The 26,950-nt window shown below is 40.5% G+C and overlaps 1 protein-coding gene across 6 annotated transcripts in view; it reads right to left on the bottom strand.

Moving 5' to 3' along the window:
- LOC134226601 (SH3 and multiple ankyrin repeat domains protein 1) overlaps nt 1–20,521 on the bottom strand; it is a 425,678-nt gene extending 405,157 nt beyond the window's left edge. For 5 of the 6 annotated variants that reach the window (XM_062707471.1, XM_062707474.1, XM_062707476.1 and 2 more), the window contains exon 1: nt 18,783–20,521. The gene's annotated coding sequence lies outside the window, so the exon portion shown is untranslated. The remainder of the gene's footprint in view (nt 1–18,782) is intronic. The other variant, XM_062707472.1, reaches the window with a different exon arrangement.
- Nucleotides 20,522–26,950: the final 6,429 nt, after the last annotated feature.

Here is a 26,950-nt window from a genome sequence, read left to right as displayed (position 1 = left end):
GCCGTTCTCAAGAAACACGCAAGTTCTATCAGAAACTCAACGCATCCTGCAAAGGCTTCGTGCCGCGAGCCGAAATGTCCCTGTACAAGGATGGGAGCATCTTGACGGACGAACGTGTAGTGATCGAAAGGTGGAAGCAGCACTACAAAGAACATTTGAATGGAACTGAGAGTACAGGCAATGAAAGTCAAGGCAGCGGAGGAGATGATGACGTCAGTTCAGCGGACGCTGGAAGCCAACCAGGCAGCCCCCACCTTGAGGGAAGTTAAGGATGCCATCCAACAGCTAAAGACCAGCTGGTAAGGATGGTATCGGAGCTGATCTCATCAAGATGGGCCCGGAAAATCTGGTCACTTGCCTGCACAAACTAATAGTCAGAATCTGGGAAACCGAACAACTATCGGAGGAGTAGAAGGTAGGGGTTATATGCCCCATTTACAAAAAAGGTGACAAGCTGGAGTGTGAGAACTTTCGAGCGATCCCCAACCCTTATGCCGCCTACAAAGTGATATTCCAGATCATCTTCCGTCGTCTTCCACCATTAGTGAATGAATTCGTTGGAAGTTATCAAGCCGGCTTCGTTGACGGCCTCTCGACAACGGACCAGATCTTTACTGTACGGTAAATCCTTCAAAAATGCCGTGAATATCAGGTGCCAATGCACCGTCTGTTCGTTGATTTCAAGGCGGCATACGACAGTATAGACCCCGTAGAGCTATGGAAAATTATGGACGAGAACAGCTTCCCTGGGAAGCTTACCAGACTGATCAAAGCAACGGTGGATGGTGTACAAAACTGTGTGAAGATTTCGGGCGAACAGTCCAGTTCGTTCGAACCGCGCCGGAGACTAAGACAAGGTGATGGGCTTTCGTGCCTGTTGTTCAACATTGCGCTAGAAGGTGTTATGCGGAGAGCCGGGTGTAACAGCCGGGGTACGATTTCCAACAGATCCAGTCAATTTATTTGTTTCGCGGATGACATGGACAATGCCGGCCGACCATTTGCAAAGGTGGCAGAACTGTACACCCGCCTGAAACGTGAATCAACAAAAGTTGGACTGGTGGTGAATGCGTCAAAGACAAAGTAAATGCTTGTGGGCGGAACCGAGCGCGACAGGGCCCGCCTGGGAAGCAGTGTTACGATAGACGGGGATACCTTCAAGGTGGTCGAGGAATTCGTCTACCTCAGATCCTTGCTAACGGCTGATAACAATGTCAGTCATGAAATACGAAGGCGCATCATCTGTGGAAGTCGGGCCTACTACGGGCTGCAGAAGAAACTGCGGTCAAGAAAATACATCACCACACCTAATGTGTCATGTACAAGACGTTAATAATACCGGTTGTCCTCTACGGACATGAAACATGGACAATGCTTGAGGAGGACTTGCAAGCACTCGGAGTATGCGAGAGACGGGTGCTTAGGACCATCTTAGGCGATGTGTAAGAAGACGGTGTGTGGCGGCGAAGAATGAACCATGAGCTCGCCCAGCTCTACGGCGAACCGAGTATCCAGAAGGTAGCTAAAGCCGGAAGGGTACGATGGGCACAGGTTTTTTGGTCATCCATTAACGATTTTCTTTGGAAATTTCCTCAGAAATTCCTTTATCCGAGCAGCACACATGCTTTAAATAGATCGCTGCAACTTCTCTATGACCAGATTCAGTTACAATCAAGTCGTAGTAAGCAAATTTGTTTAATTGAACCTGCTTGGGTAGGAGCACCTTCGAAAAATGTTTGGGAAAAAAATGCCTTCGTAAAATACTTTGAAGATTTGTTCAGAAATTTCTTCAAGCATTCTTTCGGAAATTTCCTCAGAAATTCCTTTGGATTTGAATTCGGTAATTTCTTTAGAGAAACTTTAGAAAACATTGTAAGGAGTTGTCTTAGGGATTTCTTCGGTAACTCTTTCAAAATTTCTTTCAAAAATTCCAACAAGAAATCATTTGAGATTCCTTTGTAAATTCGTTTACGAGTTTCTTTACACATTTTTAAGTGTAATAACCTGCTAGGAAAAGTTTTTATATTTTTTTTCTGGATACTCCTTCAAAAGTTCCTTCAGAAATTCGGAAATACAGTTGATGCAAAAGTGCACAAATTTGCTAATGTCGCTTCTGTTTCGGATATTCATACGAAAAAATTGGAAGAGAATTTTTTTTACGAATTTCTTTGGATTTTTTTTTAATAAATTGTGCGCCGCCTCCGTATCGAGTGGTGTGCTCCCGAAAACGTGAGCACTTTGAAACTTGGATTCCATGAGGAGAGCTGAAAAACAATAAGGCTGCGGGGAAGGACCACTCCCGGTTTAACTTCTCAAACATGGCAGTGAGCAGCTCTATGAAGTTCTGCACCATATTATGTTGAAAATTTTGGAAGACGAGGAATTTCCTGTTAGCTGTCATATTAGCTCATTTGCCCCCTCTTTAAGAAAGGTCACAGACTGGAGTGCGTTAATTACCGAGGAATAACCTTCCTTAATTCGGCGTGCAAAATTATGTCTCGTATTCTGTTCAACAGATTGAGACCACTTGAAGAGTCCTTCGTCGGCGAATACCAAGCAGGTTTTCGTGAGGGCCGATCAACGACGGATCAAATGTTTACCCTGAGACAAATCCTTGATTAATTCCGGAAGTACAAGTTGCAGTCACATCATCTGTTTATTGATTTCAAGGCGGCGCATGATTCAGTGAAACGGAATGAATTATGGCAAATTAAGCTTGAGCATGGAATTTCGGCGAAACTGATACGACTGATTCGTATAACGTTGGACGGATCGAAATCAAGTGTAAGGGTTCGGATGAAATATCGACGTCATTTGTTATCTTAGATGGATTAAAGCAGGGTGATGCACTCTCGAATCTTCTGTTCAATATAGCGTTCGAGGGAGCGATTGGAAGAGCTGGTTTGCAAAGACCGGTACCATTATCACAAGATCGCATATGCTCCTGGGATTTGCGGACGATATCGATATTATCGGGATTGATCGCAGTGCCGTGGAAGAGGCTTTTGTGCTTTTAAGAGGGATACAGCGAGGATTGGACTCATGATCAATACCAGCAAAACGAAGTACATGGTCGCTGGCAATCAACATGGGTTCATTAGTGGTGTTGGTGGTGAAGTTGTGCTGGATGGTGAAAAATTTGAAGTGGTAGAAGAATTTGTGTAACTTGGAACATTAGTCACGTGCGATAATGATGTTACCCGAGAGTTGAAAAGGCGTATTGCACCTGCAAAAAGGGCTTATTACGGACTTCGTAACCAGCTTAAGTCCCGTAGTCTGCAAACGAAAACATAACTCGCGCTGTTTACTACTCTGATTCTTCCGTGGCTTTAAACGGCCATGAAATGAAATATGGACGTTAAACCAGGCTGATCGGAGAGCTTTCGGAGTGTGTGAGCGTAAGGTGCTGCGGACAATACTCGGCGGTAAACAGGAGAATGGTATCTGGCGGCGTCGCATGAATCACGAGTTGTACCAGGTGTATAAAGGGCTGGATATTTTTAAGCTTTTACAACACGGCAGACTACGGTGAGCTGGTCAGGTTGTTCGTATGCCGGAAGAACGTCAAGCGAAGATAATATTTAGTAGAGAACACGGAAGAGGCCGCAGGCTTCGTGAAAGGCCGCGTACACGATGGCTTTTTGCAGTTGAAGAGGACCTGACGGCGCTCAATGTTCAAAGCGACTGGAAGCGATTTCCCAGGATCGGGTCCAGTGGAGAAGGATACTCCATTCGGCGTAGGTTCATCGAAGAGCTGTAGCCCATCAAGTATCAGGTAAGCACCCGTACAGTAAATTCCATTTTCGGTAGAATGGTCCATTGTTCTTCTGCCAAACGACCATTTTGGCCATCAGCGTTGTCGCCCACGAAATGATTTGTTCGGCCAAACGTTTTTGGCAAGATCACATTTTTAATCAAGGCATTTTCTATCGAACGACACAAAAAATATCAGGACACGCCTTCCGAATGTGAAGTAATCAAATAGAGCTTGATCTAAGGTATGATAGCCGCCTTTCTTGCGTAAGCGATCGTCACTCGTGAGGAAATATACAGATGGAAAAATTTTAGATGCATAATGCATCTTGATTGAAGAGACATACTGATTCTAAGGGTTTTGTCGATTAAACTAGAAAACCGAAAATCGTCCTTCAAAAATGGGTATCGATGACATGGACAAAATATGCTTGAGATGTTAACTTGAAAAAAAAAACAATCAATAAATGCTATGCTGACAATCATTGCTTCTTGTCAATGAAATTTATTTGACATTTTAAGATATAGAATTTGGTTTGATTTATAGCCAACCATTACTCACTAAATAAATCACCACACAAACCATTCCGCATCGAAACGACAAAACCCACATACCACTTCTGAGAGCGTTGGCACTTGAAGCTTACCCGTGGTTGTCGTCGTAGTCGTCGTCGTCGATTGCAAACACGAACATGACTCCTTGAAACAACATCAGCGTCATCCGGTGCTTACTTATGCAAATCACGGTAGCATTTCGTGGGAGTTTTCGTATTAAACCGAGCAACACCAGTTGGAGCCCATTTCTTCGCCATACAAAGCAGTACGATGCGATGCGGCGAACCTTGAAAACTACTGAACGATCAAGTGGGACCTGACACTGACTGCCGCCGCATCCACCGATTGATCCATCTATGTGCAATAATAAATTCAACCAACCATCCGATCGATCCGAGTAGGCGTTGTCACCTATCTCCATTCATTGGTTCATCTGCGTTGCGATGTTTTGCTTTCGACTCGGATGGACTGATCTCATTGTATGCACATGATCTCGATCTCGTTTGCGTCTTCAAATGTTGTGCTTGACACAGACAAGGTTCTCATTTCCAGGTTCAATGTCATTCGATTTATCAGTGGTTGAAAAGGATGAACAAAAGGTTGAAATAATCATTTTTCTAGTGATACGTAAGCAAACTCGATATAAAACTCGATCAACACGGCCTAAACCAAGGAATTGCAGACTGGCACACCTGTATCATGCAGGCTGTATGTGCGCATCTTGGACATGAGAATCAAAATCCGATGATTAAAAATCAACCTAGAGGTCGGTCGCGTCATCTGAAAATGTCATCCCTAGCTGCGAGCTAACAGCGCAGCGACCGAGAGGATGACCTTCGTGTCAAAACCAAAACAGAATGCAAAAGGCAAAAAAAATGCAAAGATAAACTTGCAATGCGATGAGGACTCCAATCAAGCAATGACCAACGCGGAGACATCGTGGAATAAATTACCCTCGATTGAGGGGTCTCAAGAAACGTTTCGGCATGGGTATAGTGTGCGATGAATGGCGATGGTGCGTTCCAAATGAGCTGTCATCGGATTCCTCCGTGAATGAGCGTCGATCATTGGGGTTTTCCATGATGTTGACTGGTGCGGCGGTGGCGCGATCAATCTGCCGCCACCGTTCACCGTCCGATCGGCTAATCAGTAACACCGCGGTGTCAGGTTGTAAAAATTGCATAATCGAGTGGCTACGAACGAGCAGAATGAAGAAAAAACTGGCTGATCAAGCGAAGGACCGGGGTTCACATTCTGATTGGTCGGACAGATGGACGACGGATGGACGAAGGGTCAGTTGCAGACGGTGGTTAACATAGTCATAAGGCTCGGCGAGGGACAGAGATCGGAGATCGAGAAGGACCTCAGGAGGCATTCCATGTTGTAAGGTTTCTCAGGGTAACTTACAGTCGCACGGTGAATTGGTTGCGCGTGCTGCATAATCGATTTGATTGCAATGTGTTTAGCGCATTGTATGCAGCTATTTTCGAAACGATGTGCATTAAGAAAACTAGCATTAAAGGTGAGACTAATACGAAATTATTGCTTCACAAGGGTTCGTTTTTTCACCAGTGCAAACTCAAAAAAAAGTCGTCATTCAATTTTTTCAAATTTTCAGTCAAAAAATCAATCAACGCTCTATGAATCGATATTGAAGGAAACATCGCATATCTATGATCAAGAAAAGAATAAGTAGTGGAATCAAACGGAATATGACTAACATATCTGATGATCATGTAATCGCATTCCCATTAACAAGCTTTTAAAGAATTTTATACTCTCATGCCAATCACCAGCCCTAGCCGAAGTAATATGATTATGCCAACACTGCACGACACTCGAAATCCGTCATGATTCAACAGTTAACGTCGTCCTCGCAACAATCTGTCACCTTCATACATCAACCTCGTCACAGCTGCACCAATCTGCAAGCTTTCGAATGCGTTTGCCTATGGATTCTCCTGGCCGTCGCCGCCACCACAAGAAGTCTGTGCCGCAGCCAGAGCCAGAGCACGAATTCAACCAGCAAGAGCGCAACAACATCGTCGGATCGCAATCCATTCAGTCCAATCAAGCCCAGCCGTGGAGCATGCAAGGCTGTCGCGTCGCAGCCACCAACAGCAGCAGAAATAATAATAACGCGCATGCATCAACACCGATCAACAACTCGAAAACCTGTTTCTCCGCGGGCGAAGGTACGTACTTTCCGCCATCACACCGCCGCATCGCCGTCGTCCCACTCTCAGAAACTCGATAGTCGCGCGGCGCAGCACAGCCAGTGAGACGAATTTTTCACCGAGCGTCGCCGCACGCAGCAGTCCGCTCATAACTTCACCGATCTGCGGCTGTCGATCGACACGTCGACGGTCGTCGTCCCGGTCGATCAGGTCGATCGAATCCGGACCAAATATGGCCGGTGCCAATCAGACCTGCTAGATTGCTGCGCGAAATGCCAAACGCTTTGTGAATGCCACCTCAGAATGGCGGTGACGATTAATTTTGCCGAAAAAGAAACCTTTCTCCGAAGGCTCAAGGTTGCGCATAATTCGTAGTTTGGCATTTTCGGTTATTGTTACCCGGGTATTATCTAAGGAACAAATTGATCATCTCTGGATAATAGCCCGCCAGCAGCGCTCTGTTTGTGCTTTACTGTTGGAACAGGTGCTGCGCCGACCGGTTACTGGTCCGCGCGCAAGTTGCTATCGGTGACATCATTCGCGTAGTCGAGTTTTCTAACACACAGCCGCGGGCGGGTGGCGCGCATTAGGTTTAAGTGAGGTAGCCACCAGCACACGGCGACCAATAGGAACCGAAACGTGCAACGTTCCGGTTTCACATGGCATCGATATTATCTACTGTGGGTAAATAGAACTCGATACAAAAACAACATTGCGGCGCGCTGGTACGGTGGGTAGTGATGGCACATTCCCATATCAACAACGTTGGAGCGAACCAAAGTGGGTCGAAGAAAAAACGTGCGGAAATTCGCAATGCGAGCAATGAGCAAGCTTATCAACTGCTTAGGTATAATTAGATATGCCCACTGGAAAGCGTTCTGTTACTGTTTGATCGAATATGAACTATTTGAAATAGGAGCAGCCTTCATGCGCAGTCTAAACATTCCATATTTAGACTCATTGTTTGGATAAGATGCGATAACGGCTAGCGATGATCGATTTGCTTGGAAACTTGACAGTGGACTCGATACGAAGAACCACAAATGGGAGGCAAGTCGTGTTGTGTCTGCCTGTCAGTAACCTTGAACAACTTGATCGTTTATTTATATTCAAGATAACGGATGTCGTGAGGACAGGCATAAGTTTATTTTAATTTGGAATCGTTTTCAGAAGTCAACATAGAACAGTTGTTTTTGGTTTATTCAACCAATACTTTTTTATTGAATACAAAATTAGATTAATTAAAAAAGCAGACAAGCGGAGACGAACTGTCTTACGAAACTGAACAAGCCTCAATACACATTGATCCTTATCTCCTGCTTGAACGTTAAAATAAAGCATGACCAAGAAATTCAGTGAACAATAATTGAATCGAAAAAGGAAAAATTCAGCAAAAGATTAATATGATCCATAATTAATGGCCCCATGGTGCACAATATTGGATAAATGTACCAAGAAACCATTGAATTAGAAATTTTCCTACAATTTGTGGATCGTTGCTAAGTGCGACAATTTCAAACTAACCGGCAGAAACAAGGACCAATGTGCTAAATTAAGGCATTTTCTCTTTCAAAAACTAATCCCGTGATCAAAATCAGCTCAAAAAAGCTCGCGATAGAGATTTCTGCTGATACGATGGAATAAACTTTGGACTACAGCGAAGGATTTGGCGAAGCGAGTTCCTATTCTTGATGGCACAATTCAAACTGGTCAAATAAGAAACCTTCATTCGATGACGCATCGGGGCCCGTTAAGCTCCAGAATCAAGTGAAGAGTAAAATTTAACACATAATAACCCTGACACCGGAATTTTTGAAAAAGTGGCGGGGAAAACAATCAAAGTATTCGTTCACTCTTACTCTTTACAATATAGTAGTGCACAATATCTGCAACTGCAAATAATCAAAGAATTGGTCAATTCAAAATCTGACGGGCTTGAATTCGCTGACTAGTGGCTTCAGTGTCACCTCAATCAATATTAAGAACCACTCGTCTGTTTTTATGCCCGGCAAGAATCCGAACCTCGGAACTAAACAAATTTTAAAATGTTCTTAAATACAATGTACTTTCGAATGATCGACTGTTTATTGTTATTTTAACTTAAAACGGCTACACAGTCTTTAAGGATTTAAACAAGATTTATATTTGTCCAACGTCCAACCTCGTGGCGAAACGTTGGACAAATATAAATCTTGTTTTAATCCTTAGAGACTGCGTAGCCGTTTTAAGTTAAAAAAAAAACTTAAATACAATCTAACTGATTGAGATAAAATAATGAATAGTATCTTAAGAGTATGTTTCTGAATTAAAATCTAAGATCTTCGTTTCAAGAAGTTTGGAAGCCTCCTTTCAAGAGGCTCGGAAGCCTCCTTTCAAGAGGCTCGGAAGCCTCCTTTCAAGAGGCTCGGAAGCCTCCTTTCAAGAGGCTCGGAAGCCTCCTTTCAAGAGGCTCGGAAGCCTCCTTCCAAGAGGCTCGGAAGCCTCCTTCCAAGAGGCTCGGAAGCCTCCTTCCAAGAGGCTCGGAAGCCTCCTTCCAAGAGGCTCGGAAGCCTCCTTCCAAGAGGCTCGGAAGCCTCCTTCCAAGAGGCTCGGAAGCCTCCTTCCAAGAGGCTCGGAAGCCTCCTTCCAAGAGGCTCAGAAGCCTCCTTCCAAGAGGCTCAGACGCCTCCTTCCAAAAGGCTCGGAAGCCTTCTTCCAAGAGGCTCCAGCCTCCTTTCAAGAGGCTCAGAAGCCTCCTTTCAAGAGGCTCAGGAAGCCTCCTTTCAAGAGGCTCAGAAGCCTCCTTTCAAGAGGCCTGGAAGCCTCCTTCAAGAGGCTCAAGCCTCCTTCAAGAGGCCTGGAAGCCTCCTTCAAGAGGCCTCAGAAGCCTCCTTTCAAGAGGCCTGGAAGCCTCCTTTCAAGAGGCCTCAGCCTCCTTCAAGAGGCCTGGAAGCCTCCTTCAAAAGGCCTGGAAGCCTCCTCTCAAGAGGCTTGGAAGCCTCCTTTCAAGAGGCTCGGAAGCCGCCTTTCAAGAGGCTCGGAAGCCTCCTTTCAAGAGGCTCGGAAGCCTCCTTTCAAGAGGCTCGGAAGGCTCCTTTCAAGAGGCTCGGAAGCCTCCTCTCAAGAGGCTCGGAAGCCTCCTTTCAAGAAGCTCGGAATCCTCCTCTCAAGAGGCTCGGAAGCCTCCTTTCAAGAGGCTCGGAAGCCTCCTTTCAAGAAGCTCGGAATCCTCCTTTCAAGAGGCTTGGAAGCCTTCTTTCAAGAGGCTTGGAAGCCTCCTTTCAAGAGGCTCAGAAGCCTCATTTCAAGAAGCTCGGAAGCCTTCTTTCAAGAGGCTCGGAAGCTCTCTGTTGAGTTTTCTTTTAAGAGGTTAGGAAGCTTTCTTTTAAGAGATTTGCAAGCTTTCTTTTTCAAGAGGTTCTCCACAAGTTCTCAAAGTTTTATATGAAGCTGGTTGTATACACGGAATTTGAGTTAGAAAGTTTAACTGCATAACGAACATTCTGGACAAAGTTTTGACGAGTTATTTGAGACACAGCATCTGTTACAAAATAGCATATAACTAGATAACACGGCGGTTGTAATAAATCCGTTGCTTAATTCTTGTCGGCTCTATACAAGAAGGTAGTCAAACATATTATCACATCAATTCTGCAATATTTCACACTTATTTCGAAGATTATTCTCAGAAATGGTGTCTCCGTGCAAAGGTGCCTTGCGAGTAAAGGCGTAGGATTGCCAATCCAGAGATGGTGAGTTCGATTTTTAGTCCGATCCGAAAACATGGGTTTTGAGTTGTACAGATGTTCTAGGTCACCCGGGCTCCATTAAATACAGGCCTTTTGGGTACATCCAGGGCCGGATTTAGGGCCAAAATCTTATGTACCAAAACCTACATTTGTTGTTCATTTTGGGGCTCCCACAAGCTGTTGGCTCCGGGCCCCCTTTCCGGCTAAATCTGGCCCTGGGTACATCCGCTTAGCTCTTCAAGCAAGTTAGCAGAATATGTAATGCTGTACGAAGGTTCTAGATTTCACAAGAACTCCATGGAATGAGTAGGCCTTCAGATATAGTGCTCGCGTAGATTCGTGAAGATTCGACAAAGTATGTGAAGTTTGGCAAAAATCTGTCAAGCTTGCCGAAGGTCAAAGAAGGTCATCCAAAAACTTCGGACATCTTTTGGGTATTTAGATTAAATTTACCTTAGAACTGAGAAAAATTATTTAAACTCTTTTAGTGGAATGCCTTCAACTGTCTAAGACGAGTTTAGTTCTTTCCATTTAATTCCACTACGTGTTATTATTTTTTCAGATTCGTATTTCGACCTCAACTGTGAGGCCGTTTTAAGTGTCTCGTACTTGACTCGACTCGTACTTGAGTTTCTTAGAATTGAGCTTATCAAAGGTTCCGTAGGAATCATAGCACATGAGAAAGTATACAAATTTTCCTTACTTAATCTTCCATTTTTCTACCTTCTTAATACTTTTGTTTTTTCCACCTACTTTCATTCTCAATTACTTAATGCTTGATACATAGTGGACTGTCTCTTTTTTGTGAGCCAACGCCTAATTGGGTCGCACGGATTATCGCGTTCCTCTAATTTCAATATAATATTATCTTAACTTGACGCGCTCTGGCAAACGAATGAAATTCAAGTCCAGCCCATCACAGTCTGCCGTGTAAAAAAAGAATCTCCATGTTCAATGTTTCAAAATTTATTACTTGGGCTTCGTAGCCATGCCGTGTGGTTAGTGACGTCAATCGTCTAGACGCATGTACTGTGGAGTATGGGTTCGATTGTACAATTAGAAGCTGAAAAGATTGCCTTGAGGATCAGAAGATCCGAAAACCTCTTAGGAGGTGACCTTAAGGGTCATCTTAGCATTCTAAAAAACTTCAGTATAAACTCCTCAGTAATAAACAATGAGGACTGGATGGAGAAAAAATACAATTTCAATAGACTATTCAAAGTAATTGATCCTGGCCGCAATACATTGTTGAATGGAGGACCAACACTTCGTTCAGGATCCATTACGTTTTATACTGACGGTTCAAAATTGAACAACCAAGTGGGAGCAGGAGTTACTGGCCCTGGGATAGAAATATCAATTCCCATGAGCAGTTGGCCATCCGTATTCCAAGCGGAAGTTCACGCAATTCTAGAGTGTTCTGTAATATGTTTGCGTAGGAACTACAGACACTCAAATATATGCATAATGTCCGACAGCCAAGCAGCTTTGAATGCTCTGAAGTCGGCAACATGCACTTCAAAACAAGTTTGAAATGCATTCAGTCCCTCCAAAATTGTCTTGTCGGAACCAAGTTAATCTATATTTAGTTCCAGGACACTGTGGAATAGATGGTAACAAAAAAGCCGATATTCTGGCGAAACTCGGATCATCAAGTCGGTTAACAGGGCCGGAACCTTTTGCAGCTTACCAACTTCTTCTCTTCGTATGGAGCTGAAGGTATGGGAATCTATGAAAATAGAAACCAATTTTAGGAACGCAACTAATGCCAGGCAATCGAAACGCTTTATCACTCCGAATGTTTCCATGACTCGCAACATCTTAGAATTATCTAAAAGAGACCTAAGCACTTATACGGGTCTCATTACAGGTCATTGTTCGAGCCGATATCATTTGAAGCTTATAGGAAAACTTCAGAATGATCTATGTCGCTTCTGCGACATAGAAAAAGAAGATTCGGAGCATCTGTTATGCCGTTGTCCGGCAATTTTTCGAACAAGACAAAAGTTCTTCACCAAGGGGCTTATAGAACCACTTGAGCTTGGTAGAACAAATCCCAATTCGGTGGTGCATTTGATTCGAAAAGCTGAGCCGTGTTGGGGAGAAGCTGTTAGTCAAACAATGGCGATCACTTCCAATAGCGATACGCCATAATGACATAGCAAGAAAAAAAAGGGGAATATATTACAATAGATCAAAAAAATGGTCGCAGTAGTAAAATATACCCGACAAGGAAAAAAAAAATGGGTTCGATTCTCGCCTCGATAAGGAGAAAACTTTTCTTCTGATCCACTGGGTGTTGTGTAAATGTCCTGTCCGTTTTCTCATGCTAGATGTTAAGTGTTCAGTCTCTGCGACCTCTGGTTGTTGGACGGCACAATTTACTATCAAGAATAATGATACTCATTAAGTTCTTGCAGAATTTAATACAGAATGTTATGCTGAAAACCGCGTCCGATGGTCCCAGTTTGATCAAAATTGGATCATTCTACGCAAAGTTATGCTGATTTGAACTTCGACAATTTTTTGCCTATTTCAACATTTTTGTCTAACCCCTGTATATGTAAATTAAAAGCTTAGAATCAGTTTTCGGGTACTTCATACTGGCTTTTATTATTTTGAAAACTTATATTTTTATTATTTTTGGTAAAAAATATTGAATGTTGATGTTCTTTTTGTTTTATTAATGCCGATACAAATATTTCAAAATAGAATGTCTCTTTACCCTCCCTTCTCTCGATTTTTTTCATCAAAAATGTTTTGCTTAGGTGTTTTGGGTTTGAATTTCGGTATGGGTTATAATATCATTAAAACAGTTTATTAATATATATATTTTTTTTAATCAAATATTTTACAATATCGAACATTTTTAAATTATTATCAGCTCAGTTTGAGTATAGTTTTGCTTTAATTTTATTTTCCGACAATGGAATGAAACAGTGAAATTTTTTCTCTTTTGCTGTGCTCTGAAGCCTTTATTTCGTACTCTTCAGTAGTAGTAAAACAAAATGATAATTTGGTTATTACTTTTTCTTTTCTACAATTCGCCCAATCAAAAAGTTCTTTCGCAGTTTTAATTGGATGCTCAAGTTCTTTGCTCTTGTGGCCATGCGCTTTATTGTTCCTATAATAGCATCAGGGGGCCCTCCTTGGCCGTGCGGTAAGACGCGCCGCTACAAAGCAAGACCATGCTGAGGGTGGCTGGGTTCGATTCCCGGTGCCGGTCTAGGCAATTTTCGGATTGGAAATTGTCTCTACTTCCCTGGGCATAAAAGTATTATCGTGCTAGCCTCATGATATACGAATGCAAAAATGGTAACCTGGCTTAGAAACCTCGCAGTTAATAACTGTGGAAGTGCTTAATGAACACTAAGCTGCGAGGCGGCTCTGTCACAGTGTGGGGATGTAATGCCAATAAGAAGAAGAAGAAGAATAGCATCACAAGTACCTTTGCCATGTGACGTAGCAAAAAAATGCCATTCTGCATCAATTCCGTACATTAATTTAAATTGACATAGGCTCGAAAAATTCTTACGATTAATAATAAAGTTAAGAATAATAAAGAATAAAGACACAAAACAGATAGGCATCATAGAACAAACTGCAAATTTCAAAGTAGGCTTTTTGTGTATCAACAATCGACGAACAGCACTCCCGTATATCCAAGGCGAAAGAAAGAGAAAGCAAAGCATGCGATGCTGCTCTGTCTAATGCGCGTTGTTCAGTAAAGCTTGACTTCCACCGCTAGGTTCGCTAGCGTTCCAAAATTATGGAAGGACCACATTCCACGGCAAAGATGCCTATATGTTATGTGATAAAGATCTTATCAACGCGTAAAAAGTTAATCATTTTGGCAATGAACAAGTTTACGGATACTCAATCGTGTCTTAAATCTTCGGAAATTAAAATCAAACTGAAGTGTTCTATTTACGTTCTTCTATGAAAATAAATAACGAATGGATGAATTGTAGCTTGTTGTACGTTCCAGTGATGGGACTGCACTTCATCTTGCAATACAGAGCTGTAATTTTCAGAAAAATCACAAATGACTAAAAATTCGCCATTTTGTAATGTATTTTTCGTATTAAAAAAAAAAAGCTGGATTGTTCTGTTTATTGAAATCGTGAGGGATTAAACTTTCTAATTTCAAGCAAAAATATGACACAAACTCATCTACAGGTTTTACAATAGTTGTTAGGTCAAACCTATCCTTGGTCACCCATTGCTCAAATGATAACTGATCAATATATTTTTCTTCAAACTCAGCGAATAAAGTATTTTCCATTGATAAAGAATCTGGACAATCCGAACAAGATCGCAGAAAGCAATTTGATGTTGTATTTTCACACAAAAGACTACCAGGTATTTTAATATCCTTTGTTAATTGATTTGTTAATTAATTGATTCTTTTCAAACTGTGGTTAATATTCTCATGGGTTGTGCACACACGCACACATTATGTGTTCCAGAATTGGAAAGAAGCTTGCATTGTCTTGGCCGAATGCTAGCAAATGAGGAAAAACCTACTTTTATATTATCGTGAATTTCCTTGAAGCGTGTGTAAGCTTCTTTCAAAGACGTCATCAATGATCGTTTTTGGATTGCTTGACGCTTTCCATCTTTTTTTACTGATGCATAATCTTTTTGACCAGGCATAGCTCGACTTACTTCATGATCTTCAAAATATTGAACTACTATTTCTTTTGACTCATCTGTTAATGCAGTACTAGACCTAGTATTTTTGGTTGAAAGACAGTAATTCTTCAATTTTGTTGCCTCTTTTACTGTTTTTCTATTGGTTTTGAACACATCAATCGCATCCTGAATAGACCACGAACTTGGCAGCTTTGACAAAATCAATATATTTTCTTTCCTTTTCGTGGTTGGATTCGAGAACCTTTCCTTCATATTTATAATTACCTCATCGTAGTCTGTATTTTCCACATCCTCAGGTCCTAATTTGAAGAGGTTTCATCGTACAGCTTTCACGGTATTTTCTTAGCGTTGTTCAGTTCCAGAACTTTTCGTAACAAAAAATGCTGGTCCGTTGTCTAGTGTGGTGCTTCCTTCTAAGAGCGAAATCCTCACTGAAAGCATTAAAATATGTGTAGTGTCTATTTGAAAAAGGATCCTACGCCTTAGCTAGCAAGGCTAAGTGGAGAGGATGCAACCACAGCCCACACATAGTAGTTTTTGACAATTTTTGAGTTTTTACAAAACAAATTTAATTACTTAAAGATCTTAAAGACCTACTCCTAACTAATAACATAGCTGAAGATTAACTTGGTTCTGCTGTTGTTTTTCATAGTAATTTGCTTATTCAGACCTAAAAACTATTTCAATGGTTTCACTTACCTCGCTGGTCACTCGAACATAAAAAGAAGTAATTCAAACGTAAGTCATGCAGCCTGAAGACATATGACCGAAGGCCAAGTTGTTTGGCCAAACCGGCCAATCATTGGGCCGAAACCCACCTGGCCGGAATGAAGATACTGACAAAAATGTCGTTCGCTAAACTAGTCGTTTGGCCTAAAGAATCGTTTGCCCGAAAATGTCGTTTGGCCAAAATCGTTTGAGAGAAAGGGCTATTTAGCCGAAAATGTTTTTCGGTCGAACGGCGAATCAAACCCAGCCACTCACAGCATGGTTTTGCTTTGTAGCCCGAAAGGATCACACGACCGTAAATGTCGTTCGCTGAATGGGTCTCATAAACGAAAATGCCGTTTACTCGAATAATAGTAAATGTGAAAGTTTTGAAGAGATTTCTTGTGAGAAATGAGAAGTGAGAAATCAGGAGCGAGAAGTGGGAAGTGAAATGTCCAGCTTCATACTCTTGGTTTCTCACTCTCTACTTCACACTTCTTACTCGCTATTCTCACTTCTCAGAAAAGCGAGAAATATGTAGTGAGAAGTAAGACTTTTCACTTCTTACTTCTTATTTCTTGCTTTTAATCTTCCATTCTTCCTTTGGGCTGTGAGAAGAATGAAATGAGAAGTGAAACTTTTCACATCTCACTTTTTACTACTCACTTCTTACAAATAAGTGGTGGGAAGTAACAAGTGAGAAGTGAGAAATAAGAAGTGAGTAGTCTCACATTCTAACTTCTCACATACTTACAGTGAGAAGTGTGAAGTGAGAAATATGGAGTGATAAGTGAGGTGTCTGTTTTTCCACTTCTTAATTTCTACTTCTACTTCTTTTCTTAGCTCTTACTTTTTATTTTTCACTTCTCAGTTCCCAAATCAATTCATAACTTCTATCAATGTTGTTGTACCAAATGGCCCTTTTACCAAACGATCATTTCGGTCAAACCTAAGACTAATTGTGAAACAGCATTTTCTGCCAAATAGTTAAACGTCTTTTTCTTAAAAAAAAAGAATATTTCTGCCAAACTTAACGCTGTCTTTCAGGAAGTTTACTGTGAGCAACTTTCTACGGCAAGGTGTATTTTTGTAATTAGTCGCAGAGTTTTAGAATCGGATTTTATCGAATGCGCGATACAATGCTTTTCGTGGGATATTGAATTAGTCGGAGCTGGACGTGTGACAGATGAAAGCTTAACCATACAAAACGATATCCAAATAACGATACTGGACTTTGTTATACTCGTCCTGTTTTTTTTTGTTGATGAGGAGGATGTAGTATCCTGAATGAAGCGTGTGTATAACGATCGGAGACAGAGAGTAATTTTTTTAAACTTGTTTCTGCCTTTCTCGTACACCAAGGTGTAATGAAAAGGCTTTGTAATCATTCCAAAGACGATTTTGTGAAAGAAGGCCCGGAGACACATAGTGTTGTATACCAATCTACCCAGCACGACGAAATGAGATGATGTCTGTCTATGTATGTGTATGTGCGTGTGTGTATGTATCAGAGTGTAAAATAATCGAAAATTTTTGGTGAAGTCCATTCTTCTTCACTTGTCAGTTCACTTCCGACACATTCATAGTCGACTCTGGACAGTCAATATTCAGTTGAATATTAGTCATTGAATATTTATGCACATTTTACAAATTGATAAATTATCTGAAATCTGAACACGTTTCAAATGAGTAAAGTGATTTATCACACAGTACTGAACCCAATTTTCATCCGCGAGGCACTTTCAACGGTAAAGAACAACATAAACAATGCTAATTATGTTTTTTTCTGCACATAGTAAACACACTCAGTGACAATCGAATAAATGAGTTCGTGGAGCAGTCGTTTGACTATGTCATTCTATGTTTTGAATATTCATGCGATGTTTGTCAAAATTCGGACCGAAGTTGCTATGTGAACATTTTTTTTAACTTATCTTGAACCGATTTCCTGCAACTAGTTGCATTCGACGTGGAATCGTTTCCCATTGTTTCCTATTGAAAATTAGCCAGATCGGTCGGGGTCTAGGAGCACAAAAAATAACAGGATGGGATAGGGTCTAAGCAGCGTTGTTGCAGTATTCTCATTGATTGACGTAGTGTAGTCAGGGAACGAATTGTACAGTAACCAAAAAAACGATTTTCCCAGCAAAGTGGCTGGTGACGAGGTTGAAAAGGCCTTACGACAATTGATTCGTTTAAAGAAATCATACAAAAGAACCATGTAGTCTAGAATAAGCTGACCCAGCACATATCTTAACTCTTCCTTAACTTGTTTCAACATCATAATTGGCACCGGTCTCTTAGAGTAAAATAATAACCCTCAATAATCCTCATAGTAATGCGAAAATCACATTAGAGAGGTTTATTGTAGAGGTCAAAAAAACATTTGAATTAATTTCATCAATTAACATTTATTTGCACCCATTTCAATGCATTGCATAAGTTTTTTTTTAACCCGTTCATTTATTTATAAGACTGAGTCGTGTGTGATACTTTGCCTTTGGAGCCACAATTCTTAAACATGATGTTTTAAAATTTTATCATCTTATCATTAACAGTAAGTAATGAACATAGCATAATGGACATAGACCATAATACTCGTGGTGACTCAAAGTTACAAATTACTGAATTACGGACGGGGTAGGGAAAAAAATTTCAAGACATTTCATAGGCAACATCTCTTCTTTTGTTAGAAATCTCCCTTTTCGAAGTATTTTTGTGACCTCTCGAATTTTTATCGGCTACTGGGGAACCTCCATTTTTGACATTCTTCCGTATTTTGCGCAACAAGCTTGCTTGAAATTTGGTAAGCAATCCTAAATTACAAAAAATGCTCATGCATTGATGATGTAACTTTCACGCTTTTGCTCAATCTTTAGTTGACCTGCGTACATTTTAGATATTTTATAGAAATAAGGATATTGTAAAAACATAAAAATAATAAAAATATTCGTTTATAAAAAATATGTCTTCACGCCCCTCTTGCATTCTTATAGACAAATATTTAAATTTCAGAGACGAATAATAAAAGTTCAACAATATGCAAAATAAATACTTCAACAGATCGTCAAATGTTTGTAACAAACTAATCATTCTCAAAATTGCGGTGATAGATACAACTACCATATAAGTAGATCCTAACTGGCAATGTCTCTGTCGAATAATTTTAGCTCATTTTTCTCTGTTGATTAATGATAAAGCTTACCTGTTAGTTTTGAATCGTCTCGAACTTTCAGCGCTTATTTGCCTTTGATATTATTTTATTCGAAAGATTGCGAAAAACTAGTTCCAATCGTCACTTTCCAGTTTCGTTTAACTGAATTTGCATGTTATCCAGCTGATGCCGATTTTTTCTAGCCTCGTTCAAAATCAAACTCTGTTCACCTGTTCCTGATGACTTCACCGGTATATTCTGCTAAACGCTTCCTTCTTCTTCCACTCGAATCGCTTCGGTTTCCACTACTTCATCCAGATCTCTTTCAACAGACTCAGCCATAAATCATCTTCATCACGGTTCACTCAATAGCTTTTATCGCCGAACAACCGACCGTACACTAACAACCCCCACTCGACTTCTAGGCTCTCGATCACAGTGCCTTTTTAATAGCACTCGTTTTGCATCTCCACCGAATATTCGTATCGACACAGTAAAAATGACGTAAAGCCGATTTATACCCAATTTTTCATCTTTCTTCTTTGATCGGAAAACCTTTTTTCCAGCCACTAAACACCGAGAAACATGAAAACCAATCCGTGTGGCGGCTGCTGGGTTGCGGAGATTATTCAACCGACAACCCCGATGCAATTTCTTTCGCCTGCGGAATTCACGGCACTCGATAATCGTTGTGTATGCGTTCCACACTAAGTAGGCCCTGATAGAAGCACTTTTGTTTGAAAGGGACTTCACATTCCACTCCGGCACCTTCCCAGCTGGAGGAAGCTGTTACTGTTGTCAAAAGGCACCGTTATCGTCGTATCGCACTATTCTCGGGCACGCTCACAAAGCCGACCAAAACATCCGAGTTATTGATTATTTTCTTCTGACAAACATAATCCTCAAACAGAATCGGTTTGTGTTTGTGTCTGCATGGACTCCGTGTTTTCGATCAGCAGCAAAGACCAGACACGAAATTTTCCTCGCACTTTGCACCGTTTTTTATCCGTATTTCAACCGAATTTTGCTGTAATCCACTCACTACGGGTCCGGTAATCCTGTTGGAATTGTACAAAATCGGTTCATTCCGCTCGAATTCACCGTTCCCATCCAAAATCCACTTGGCTTCTATAATTGAATTTGATTTTCCTTCTTCATTTCACACAAAATTTACTCAGCGGATGAAGGAATCCCTCAACCAACATTCACCGACCCTCGAACATCCCGACCGAAGTAGGCACTGACGAGCGTTTCTGTATTCCACCCAGGCTACGCTGTTCTCTGGGAGGAAAGCCCTTCGTCGAACAAAGTGCACGCATGTGCACCAGTGTGCTGTGAACACGGGATGCACACCCTCGCACACCAACACCAGGAGCACTCACCGGGTGTGTGCAAAACTGTCACGGAAACTCATCCTCCGCGGAATAACAGTCACATCATTGCTGGTGGTCTAGTCAACACATATCGAACCGTCGAAGCACGTTCCAGCGCCAGTACCGCATCACCCACTCAAAACAACCCCGTGGGTATCAAAACTCAGGCACAAGGACGCCTTGCTACATATACGCACACACAGCCGTACCTTTAAAACAGAACCTTGCCGACTGCGGTGGCGGTGGCCGCGGTGGAAGCGCAGGGGTAAAAGAGAGTAGACACTGTAAAAAATCTACGGAAACAATCCTGGCCAGCAGAAGAAGCAAGTGCTTCGCTACAGAAGCCGACACGCGCGAAAGCTACACAACAGACCGCGAGTTTACCGAACGGCGTTTCAACTTGGACTGACCCTCGCTCGCGTAGCGGTTAGTGGGCGAACCGTCGCCATCGACCGCTTCTCGTTGCGTTGGACGGAAGAAGAGGGATATACGTACTCTCGGTACTCTCGGTAGTCGTCCCATCAGGTACACAGCAAGACGACATCAGGAAAATTGCGCGAGAATGGGAGAACTCTCAACATTGTAGCTCTGAGATCGGAGTCGGCCGACTCGCGGTGATGTTGTTGCTGGAGTTTTTGGAGTTGGAACTGCTGATGTATGCAGCCTGTTATGGTGATAAACGGGTGGAAAGAACAGCAGGCGATAGCAGTTCGCGGCATTGCCAAAGTGGCATAGGAACAGGTTTTCTTCGGTGAGGTATTTAAATGCTCCAGAAAGAGAGTGAGAGAATGTTGTAGCGGAGCTTTGGAAGCTTTTGAACAGTGCTGGCAGAAATAGCATAAAACGAGAAATACAATCATTTTTAATGAAGAGGCAGGTTGAAATCAGCTGTTTAATAATCGTGAAAGACGTTTTAGCAAGCAGTATATAAGAAATTGAATCGCATATTTTGAAAGTGAATCTATGCTATATACAATTTGTTTGTATGAGACAATTTATTTGAACAAATATCTGATACAAACTGAAATATATCTTTTACGATGTGCACTCCACTTTCAAAATTCACTAAGCTTTTGGATATTCAAACCATTTCCGATACTTCCGATATGACGGAATTCCAATTCTCACAATTCGTTGTAACCATCATTTTATGGGTTTTGATTATTCCACTTCAGACCACTTTTGGATCGAATTACATTACTAACATTTGTTTCATAATTATAAAAAGTACACGGTGTCTCTATGGGGAAATATTATTTTTCAAAAATCAGTATCTCTGAAACACCCACCTTCTTCTTCTTCTTATTGGCATTACATCTCACACTGGGACAGAGCCGCATCGCAGCGTTCATTAAGCACTTCCACAGTTATTAACTGCGATGTTACTATGCCAGATTACCATTTTTGCATTCGTATACCACCATGAGGCTAACACGATGATACTTTCATGCCCAGGGAAGTCGAGACAATTTCCAATCCGAAAATTGCCTAGACCGACACCAGGAATCGAACCCAGCCACCCTCAGCATGGTCTTGCTTTGTAGCCGCGCGTCTTACCGCACGGCTAAGGAGAGTCCCAGAGAAAGTATATGCTCTCCTCTTTCATATAGTGAGTAAACTAAAATGTTCTATCGGGGGATCTAGAGCAATTTTTATTTTTTCCACTATTTTTGGTGCAAACTCCATAGAAATCGCAAATGATAGCCGATTTAACCCACCCAAAAATGTATGGAGAAATGCCCCCCGATAGAACATTTTAAAAATGTACCTACGTGAAAGAGGAAAACTTTTACTTTCGTGTAGCGGGTGTTTCAGAGATACTGATTTTTTTGTTGTTGAAAATAAGCCTCTTCGGACAAATACACCGTGAATAGGTTGTTACATGTATCAAGATTTACCACGACTAGCAATACGAAGCATGCCACCAAGTGTCGATGTAGGCAGGCTAATGAAGAAGTCATTTGTTTGATCTTTCATAAAGAGCTTACCATAAATGTATAACTGGTCATTGCAGGCGTTCGAGAACTATTCCTATAAGCCAATATCCACATCTTATAATATAATTAGATTATTACATTAATCTATTATGATTTTGTTACAGTTATACTAAGGCAACATAAATTATGATTTCCATAAGATACAATTTATGAATGACCATTTATTTGATTTCATTACAGATTTATGCGTTTTATTAAAATAACTTGTGAATTCTATAATCGCTACTTAAGATTGACATAAAAATTAATATTAAGGTAAAATATTCACTTTGCAATCGAGGATGGAGTAGACCTTTTGAATGCTAACATTTTACAAGAAGTTGACATTGCAGTAAGAGGTGCAGCTACAAAGCTAAAGGTGGCTGGGTTCAATTCGCAGTTTAGTCTCGATGGATTGAGAGTTTTCTCAACTTCCCTGGACATAAAGTATCATCGTTTAAGCCTTAGTGCAAACGAATGCAAAAAAATGGTATTGAAACATCGCAATTAATAACTGTGGAAGTGCTGATTGAAAGCTGTGAGGCGGCAATGTCCCAGTTCATAATGCCAAAACGAAGAAGGAGAAGTTATGCAGGTACAAAGAATTCTATTTTTACACTTTTTTGATCGCATTGTTGATTGTGTGACTTCAATGTGTTACTGAAAACTATGCAACATATTCCTAAAATACTTGAATGAGGTATTTCAAATAAAAATCAGATGGCAATTAATATACGGAAAACATATAGGCGCAAAGAGACATACTAAGTGCACAATAAAGACAAAAATGAATGTAATCTTGATCTTAGTATACAATAAAATCAATTCTGATTCCAAGCATAAAAATGACTTGCGTATAAAAAATAACAAAAAAATGCTGTATTTTGTCCTAGAGATCATATCGATGTGATGCGTAGTTAATGAGAACGATAAACTCAACGAAATAAGCAATTCATTTTACTACAAATGTTGTGACTTTTTCAAACAGCAGTTTAGTCTTCACCCCATTTGTTATGGCAAATACTAACACGACAGTTTTGCCTTTCTCGTATACTAAGTATACGGAAAGGCTATAGAACTGCTCCAAAACCGAACTTTTTATAGAAGGCTCGGAGACCCATAGTGTTATATACCAATCGACTCAGCTCGACGAATTGAGGTGATGTCTGTATGTGTGTATGTATGTGTGTGTGTGTGTATGTGTACAAAAATGTGAAACACGTTTTTGGGCATTTATCATTATCCGATTTGCTCGCAACAAGTTGCATTCGACGCGGAATGCAGTCCCATTGGTTCCTATTGAAAATTAGATCGATTGAACTTTGCGTTGTTTTTACGTGCAAAAAAAAGCAAAATGCTCCAATCTGGACTCGAACTCGTGATCTCTTGATCGGGAAGCGGCTTTTTTCACCACAGCACCATCGATACACATAGCATGTGTCAAGATACATACAAATATAAATCATCGAGTTGGGCATATATTCATTACCTCTATAAGCATCAGAGTTTATTCTGCTAGGGTACCGATTCCTATACTGGAAGTATTAATGGATCGAGAAAAGAAAATATTAGCTTTTACCGTTGGTTATTAAAATATACAGTTTCAATACATTAACTTAGAGCAAGATTGCCGGTGGTGAGTATAAGCCGTTTGGCAGCGCAGTATCATTACTTGACACTTTTCCGGTCGCTACTAAACGCGCTGCTAAAACAGTAGCGCAGCGGACAGGTGATCAAATTTGGTGCTCTAATAGATAAACTATTGAAATCGCTTGGATACGCTGTTACTTTAATTGAGATAAAAGTAGATTCACTATTGATTCGAGGATGTTAATGCAAAATTATATTGGTATAATTGCATAATTACATTCAAACTAGTAGACACATATGTGTAGGCTGCTTGTGCATACGTGTGGTAACGCACCGGGGGCTGTGCTTTGGTTCGGTGGCATATAATCTGAACCGATAAAAAGTTTAGTTATATCGGAATATAAGTCATGTTCGGGATTTGAGTCAAAACGGTACGATTGAGTTTACGTCAGGTGCTTTTGTGTCATTTCATTCAAATAAGTCACATGTAATATTCTTATTGTTTTGGTGCGCAGGGAAGCAACTTCATAATCAATTTCAAGATTTTATTTTGAATCCTTTGTAAATGCATTCCCCCTGGCGTTGCAGCAAATAACCCATATTGGCACAGTATATGTAAAACATGGCTGGCCTAACAATTAGTTTGTTAATCAAAAAAATAATTTAAGATTTTGATTTTCTATGAATATTCACTTACTATTTTTGTACCTTTTTGCTTCCATACCTTCTGTGTGGTTTTTGATAGTTAATTCATTCATGCTATACATAGGTCCTAAATCTTGAACTTCGCTAGACCAAATAATTGGAACCCCGTTCATAGTGACAGCATGTCTGTTAGAAGAATTCAAATAAAAAGTACTCGGATTATGTAGGAGAAAATGAGTTTTGGTAGGCTTCGGAGAAAATTTTCTATTTTTGGAAGTCAGTAGAAAAAGTATTCAAACTTTTCTATAATCCAAGTATGTTTTAGATAATTTAATAGTCTTAGTTCGATCATTGACAAACTACAATGGCTCATTCCAGAGGTTAAATGTCAAAACGTGTTACAGCAAAGTTCTATTGTGATTATTTTTCTACAGCTCTGCCTAATAGTTTGTTGTTTTAATTCAACTAATAACAGAGTTAAAGCACTAGTTACTAATACTAAATGATAACAAAATTACGATCAGTCTGTATAATACGTTACTGCAACTAGCGCTATAACTCTGTTATTAGTGCAAGTGCAATAGAAACAACAATTAGGCAGAGTTGTAAAAACCTTCGCTCTAGAAGTCCTCCACATATCACTTTTGAAATTTAACCTCTGGAATAAGTTATTGACAAACTACTAAATTATCGAAACTATATTACTAAATGATCGAAAACAGCCTTGCTATAATCCATAACAAATTACACGAAGGTAAGAAACGATTTTCGGTTTTCCGATCTATGTATGTTATCATTACGATATAAAGTATTGCACAATATGAGCTCAAGAATGCTGATTTGGGTAACACTAGCTCTGTCATACATTCATACCAATTACTGCGAAATGCTTTCCATATAAAGAAAAACAACCCCAGTAGAATTCTCTTCAGATTTTTTTTAAGTCGAATCAAATTTATAAATCTTGTTGAAATGTGTTTGAATGATAATGACAAAAATGGAACTGCTCATCAGCAAAAATTTACCTTTCCCGTCAAAAATGTTCATTCCCTTAATCTTATTTAAGGCTTATTTAAGGTCAACATTCCCAATTAACCTATATTTTTTTACGCCACTAAATATTTTTTAAATTCAAATCAAAAATCAAAAAAGTGCTTTTTTTAAGATTGACCCGATTTTGAACGAACATCGAGTGTATTTTTGCAGACCGGTTCACACATGCACACGTTTTCGGTTTTTGTTTCCGATAAATTAAAGATATTTTAGTTACTAGATAAAGATTGTCGCTTCGGTTCCCTTTGTTCTGCTGTCCCGAACATGTTGGGTATCAAGCTGTCAAATCGTATGGATTTTCCTTCTTTGGCATTTAGCTGCCCTATCATCGCCGGCAAAAGATGTTCCGGACAGCGACGACAGCGACAAACATCTTTTGATTTAATCAGGGGGAGAAGGCGGAGCACTGAATCCCTACCCCAACATGTGCGACCAGTAGCGTAGCCACGGGGGTGGTTTTGGACATAAAACCCCCCCCAGAGACAAAATCTTTAGAAGAAAAAAAAATTCGAACCTTCTCGAAATTAAAAAAAATGTTCAGATACCCCCATCCCCCGCCCCCCCAAAACCAATTTTCTGGCTACGCCACTGTGTGCGACATCTGGATTTGGTTCTAAACTGTAAACAACAGTGTTAATTCTCTACCACCTTTTTGTTATGGCAAGGCAATTTTTATGCACACTTTTGTTTTAGATATTTTATCAAAATTAAACATTCAATCATGCAGCAATATAACGATGTGGGATGCTTGAGATACCTGCTTGATTATAGGGACTCGAAAAAGAATTTATTTGCGGTAACTAACCGAATATAAAAATGTTCACATTAAAGATTGCGCCCTAACACCGGTTCTAAGCTTCGATGCAGAGTACACGAGCTTTGTTCGCCAGTGACAGGCGTATGAGGCCCTTGGATTTAATAGTTTAATAGGAAAGCACTCGAAAGTTTGACAAATGGAAACATTTGTTTTTTCTCACCACCGTTTTTTGCTTTTCTCGTATTCAAAGCAAACGATACGAACTTTTTCAGAAGAAGTATGTGTATGTGCATGTGTGCAAAAAAATCTAACTCATTTTTCGAAATCTTATCCTGAACCGATTATTTAAACGGCGAATCCTGTCCCATTGTTTCACATTAAAAATCAGCCCGAACTCACTATGGGCTCAAAAGTTATGGCCAAAATACAAATTTTTATACTATGCCTGAAACTCGATTTGTGCAATTGCACAACCTCATCACATTTTCCGGGCACTTAACCTCATCTGATTTGCTTGCAACAAATTACATCCGGCAGCAATTATAACAAATGTGAATTTTCAATTCAATCTATGGGGCCATCCAGAAACCACGTGATCATATTTTTGAAGATTTTCAACCCCCCCTCCCCCCATGTGGTCTATCGTGGTCATTTGGCAGACCCCCCCCCTCCCCCCCCCCCTTGACCACGTGGTTTTTTTCAAGTACAAAAAAAATTAAAAAAAACCTAATTAACTAAAACATATGGTTAATCCGATCAATTTTGAAGATGGACAATTTCAACTGATTCAAAATCAAACAAAACCCAGCATGGAAATTTTTAATT

Source organism: Armigeres subalbatus, chromosome 3 (genome assembly GCF_024139115.2).
Source record: "Armigeres subalbatus isolate Guangzhou_Male chromosome 3, GZ_Asu_2, whole genome shotgun sequence".
Lineage (NCBI taxonomy): Eukaryota > Metazoa > Arthropoda > Insecta > Diptera > Culicidae > Armigeres > Armigeres subalbatus.
The sequence above is the reverse complement of the archived record's forward strand: the minus strand, read 5'-3'. Positions and strand labels throughout refer to the sequence as shown.